This window comes from Misgurnus anguillicaudatus, chromosome 25 (assembly GCF_027580225.2).
Source record: "Misgurnus anguillicaudatus chromosome 25, ASM2758022v2, whole genome shotgun sequence".
NCBI lineage: Eukaryota > Metazoa > Chordata > Actinopteri > Cypriniformes > Cobitidae > Misgurnus > Misgurnus anguillicaudatus.
The window spans coordinates 5,379,085-5,384,698 of record NC_073361.2 but is presented as its reverse complement, the minus strand read 5'-3'; the positions used below and the strand labels follow the sequence as shown (position 1 = coordinate 5,384,698).

The 5,614-nt window shown below is 36.1% G+C and overlaps 1 long non-coding RNA gene across 1 annotated transcript; it reads left to right on the top strand.

Annotated features, from left to right (window-relative positions):
- Window positions 1–945: 945 nt before the first annotated feature.
- LOC141362145 (uncharacterized) lies at window positions 946–5,075 on the top strand. Its single transcript, XR_012368136.1, has 3 exons — window positions 946–1,838; window positions 4,562–4,621; window positions 4,901–5,075. It is a non-coding gene; the product is annotated as an uncharacterized lncRNA (long non-coding RNA).
- Window positions 5,076–5,614: the final 539 nt, after the last annotated feature.

The following is a 5,614-nucleotide window of genomic DNA, read 5'->3' as shown; positions in this document are numbered from 1 at the left end:
GGCGCCGTAAGAACCTTCAGCCGGATGACGTCAAAGTACCGCGAGAGCGATTTAAAGGAGATTCCTCCGTATGAGTTCGCAAATCGCTCTCGCGGTACTTTGACGTCATCCGGCTGAAGGTTCTTACGGCGCCGCATGAAGTCGAACAAGCCTATCCACTTAAGTGTTTCATCAGGTGTGGTCTGCCGAATCAGCGTTTGATTGGCACGGTGGGAAACAGATAACACAATCGCACATCTGTATAAAAGTGAAATAAACGCATATTGACCTTGTGGGTTTTGTGGGAGGAGTTTTTAAAAGGCTGGAGAAAATATCTGTAAAAAAAAGAAGTAGGCTAAGTCCTTCCACACACAGCAGATATTTATATGTGACATGGTGGCTTGATATATTTTATTAATTTCTTATTGTTTATGTGGTATTTATCTCTATTCAATTTATTTATTAAATAGACCAGCTTATAGTTATTGACAATGATGAGCATAAAAGCGCATGTAGTTGTCAAACAGATGTTAAAACAACAACAAAAATATGTAACTTCATTGTGACGACGGTAATAGTAATGCGTTTTCTGGGGTTCGATCCAAAGGGTTATTGTATGAGTCGATGACACTATCTACTCTCCCACCCGATCACTTGTGTCAATCATTCAACATGTGGGATACAATTTGTCAGCGATCGTCTAAAACCTTGTCAAGGCTGCGCTATGGCTATACGTGCAAATGATCACTAGGTGTCACTGTGGAGGCGGTTTCGAACTATGTTTCGAAGCCTCGACACAATTGATTCAACTGTTTCAGTGTTTCACGAAGCCTCGCTCTGCCCATCACTAGATGGAGATTAATCTTTAAGTATATTTATTTACCTGCTACCGACACATTATTCTCACGGTCGGAGCAGCTCTCACACACACGGATGAACACTGAGAAGAAGAACTACGGTGGCTAACAGAGGACAAACATACGCAAACGCGTTTAACCTCTGGTGCCCTCTTGTGACCACTCACATGCACAACATTATATTACATACAACATTATGAAAAACTGAGAACTATACATTACATTACAAATAAGGACATTATAACCATATTTAACAGGCGCGATCGGCAAAAAGGTTGCTCGCGGTTCCTCCGCCGATCTCCGGAGAGTGGGCTGCAGACTCATCGCGCCGATGGTTTACCCACCTACTTTTATTCTGTGTGCAGGGGATAAACCCCAACCGACAATTTGCTGCTGGTGGCCTCCAATTGCCAACGTCGGTAAGACTGAACGTGCTGTCTGTAGTTAACTAATCTTGTTTTCATGAAATAAGCCTGCTCCCGAGCAGGTTTGAGCTTACGGACCTGTTGCTATGACAGCAAGTCTAGGATGAGCTTCGAAGAACCAAACGATCCAAGATCATGCCAAATCATCAACAATCAAATCCAGCTAACTGAGTTAGCGACCTAAGTGACGTACGAAGAAGAACGGACCCCTGGGGCCGGTTGCATAAACATAGCCGTGACATTAAGACTGCGTCTTAAGAATGATTCTGACTAACTAGCAATTAGTTAGGGCTAATCAGTCTTATTATTTGGATTTAAATTAGACCAATCTACCTTTCTATGTAACATACTTAAAACAGTTATGATCAGTCTTGAAGAAAAAAATCCATGACTAACTTTTAAGACTAGTCTTTAAGTTTTATGCAACCGGCCACTGGAACGCAGCATTAGAACGCGTGACGTCACGCACGGGATTGTTTTAGTTTACTTTAGTCGTGTAGGCAACCGAAGAGCAACGCAGCTGGACCGCGCCGGACGATTTGGTATCAACTCGACGGCATCGACGCGAAAATTGCAGGTACTGTACAAAAAATTATTTTTTCTTATGTATCTGATGGTTAGTTAATATTTTAACGTGAAAAATAGCAGGGGTAAATATGTTTTGTGATTAATGTAACGTTATAGGCTATGTTATACAAATTCAACTGTTGGCTAACGTTAAATGTATTTTTTAAATAAGCCGTTAACGAGTAACTTAAGGCTTCAAGACACGTTAAATTCATGCGGTGTTCCTGTTGTGTTTTCCAGTTTGATTAATTAAATTACCTTTAATAACAAACGTCTGTGGTCATTTATCCGTAGGCTAAAGAATTTACAATTTAGGCACTTTAAATTTTTCAAAATTAAATTAAACTGGGCTTACTATCGTTGTCTATACCCGAACAAGTGTTGCGATTTTAATCGCAAACTAAAGATGATTAAAATTAATTAAAAAGATTGCAATCCAACATTAAAGCGTCCTACGGGATTAAAGCAAATAAGTTATACCCACTGTAAGTTATCTCCGCTGTGGCGGCTGTCAGTTTGGTTCCCGCTCAACGCAACTTCGGTTTCCTCAGGCGAAGTGCAGAGTAAAAACAGTCTTGAAATTGTAATAGACATTTAGTTTAATTGCTAAACTACAAGTGAACGAAATTTCAATGAATTTGAACGACGCGACCTGGGGTTTTACCAACCGCAAAATGGAAAACAATAGATGACTTTCGAGTTTCAAATGGCCAGTATTTTGTTATTCTTGAACCCATAGACGGGGTCTTGGTGTCATTTTAAAGGTTTTTTTAAGCTCTTTCTATACGAACAACTAGTTTTAGCATTGAAAAATGTTCAACATTTTACTCACATAACTATGGGATTAGTTAATTTCACGAAATTTTTTTCACTTCTAAAACAAAATACAATTTAATGACTAATTCAAAATACAAGTAAAACATAATGGAACATTAATATGCAATGTACAGTACATTAGGTGATTAGTTTATAATTTTGTTTCAAGATTAAGTACTCCACAAAAGTTATTTTTATGCTGATAACGTTAAACATGCCAGAGCGCTTGTTGTGCTGATGTGGTTTTGTTGATATAATACAAAACAGACGTATTTTCTTAAAAATATCTGATTTTGAAGATACGTTTTTTAATCCATTTGTATTGACATTGTGGTTGTGTTATAGGCTATATATATATAAAATCGACATGTTATCCACTTTATTTTTTTGACGGAAATGTGGGCGCCTCGTGTAAAACTTCCGGTAAGCCGTAAAGCTGATGGAAGTATTGCGAGTGACACGAGTGTGTCGTTTTGACTGGCTAGTAGTTAATGTTCATTGTGAAATCCAGAAGGAAATAACTTGGGTTGCCATAATAGCTGGTACAAAAGTAAATCTCTACAAAACATTTGACTAATCATTGCAACAGAGCTGAATGTGAAATGTGGCTCATGTGCGCCCATGATCTTTATCCAAACATCCATCCAGTAAAACCTTTCATATAAACTAATTTAATCTCATCTATCTATTCTTACCTACACTGTGTTCCAAATTATTATGCATGTTAGGTACTGTATTAGTAAGATTTCAGTAAAAAACATTCACGTTTTAAAGAAGCTTTGATTTATTTCTCATATCTTTTTAACTAACTGATATCAATCTCAGACATGAGTTATTCATTAGTTTGCATGGTAAAACTAAAGACAGAAACTATAGACTTAAGTTTAATGAATGGGAGAGTTAAAGTCATGTCAAAAGCATGCTCATATATTATTATGTAAGTTGTGTTAAATACATTATTTGATTTACATTGTGTTTGTTTTTTTGGGGGGGGGGATATCAGGACATTTGACAGATATCTGTTTTGTGGATCATTTTAACCCTTTTAATTTTGATAAAGTGCATTTTGACTAATGTAGCTTTGTTTTTGTTGTTGATGGGAGATGGCATCTTTATCACTTTCAATTATTATTAATCTTAGAACATGTGAATATATGCATTTTATTAATAAATTCATTTATTGCATTTAATTTAATTTAATTAACCAGCAGAACCACAGTGCCAAAAACACCCACCCATACGTTTTATTCATAAATATGCACTATGTACAGCCATAAAATTTTATAGCCTTTCTAATTACACAGTAAGGGATGAATCTGCATTAAGAATACAAATTTTTCCATTAAAAGTCTGTTTGTGGTTTGGTATGTGTTAACGTTATTCTACGCCTGTCTTAGCTTGACCCGTTTTCAACTAACACCCCCTAAATGTACTAATTTAATGAGAAATAATCCACTACAATTGCACTGATGCACAAACTCATTTGATGTAGTGCTAATATACAATGTTATTTTTTAAATGTCTAAAGTCTTAAAACTTTTATCAAGTTCATCACACTCATTTTTTTCTAAAGCTGACAGTAACTTCCGGGAACTAAAGACTCCGCCATTGGTGTACAAAAAAAACTCTGTCAAACTCTATGGGCTCTGCTGAGAACCACGTTAAGAGCCTAAATTAATATTTGTTTGGGGATATAATTTATTTTAAAAATTCCTTTTCGTACAGTGTCATCACTGTAACACATATTTTCTCCAAATGTGTAAAAGCATGTGCAAGTTATAACATAATTTTTAGAATTAAATTATTTTAGTTGCTGGATAGTCGGTTTAAGCTGGTTGGCCGGTCTTTGCTGGAAGCCACTGATCAGACAAATAGAAAAGTAAATTAAAATTATAAAATCTGTTTTTTTATCTGCAGGGACACAACAAACTGACAGTCAGCCATCAGGACACCCTACATGCTGAATCTGCATCACATGTAAGTCATTATATTGAATTTATTTTGGCCTATGTAAGGATTTATGTTTTCTTCACTGAAATGTATCTCATGATCTTCTGAGGGTTAGGAATCTCAAATAGACAAAAAAATATAACAGTGTCACTGTCAACACACTGACACGTGTGTGTGTGTGTGTGTGTGTGTGTGTGTGTGTGTTTGCTTGTTTGAAACTTAATTTATAAACTTATCTTATTTGTATAAAATGTATAAAATTCAATTTCAATCACTGAAATTGATTTGAATGGCGCTCACCTCCAGATTTATATCAAGTTTGCTTTGCATCATGTCTAGTGATTTGAAAAAGCTGCTGTGATGTAAACTCCGTAAGCTCCGGTGTTCTGTTCATTTGTCCCACCTACACTGTCAGATTTTCCTACCATAGCGCAAAATTATACCCATTTGTTTCAATCCAAACTATCACACTAAAAAAGGATGCGGCCGCGCAAAAATCAGATTGTCTTATATAATATAAAATAAACAGGTACAATGTGACCGTGCATAAATCAGATTGTCTTATGTAGTATAAAATAAACAGTTAGGATGTGACCGTGCAAAAATCAGATTGTCTTATATAGTATAAAATAAACAGGTAGGATGCGACGGGTCAAAATCAAATTGTCTTATGTAGTATAAAATAAACGGGTAGGATGTGACCGTGCAAAAATCAGATTGTCTTATGTAGTATAAAATAAACAGGTAGGATGTGACCGTGCAAAAATCAGATTGTCTTGTGTAGTATAAAATAAACTGGTAGGATTTGACGGCTCAAAATCAGATTGTCTTATGTAGTATAAAATAAACGGGTAGGATGTGACCGTGCAAAAATCAGATTGTCTTATGTAGTATAAAATAAACGGGTAGGATGTGACCGTGCAAAAATCAGATTGTCTTATGTAGTATAAAATAAACGGGTAGGATGTGACCGTGCAAAAGTCAGATTGTCTTATGTAGTATAAAATAAACGGGTAGGAT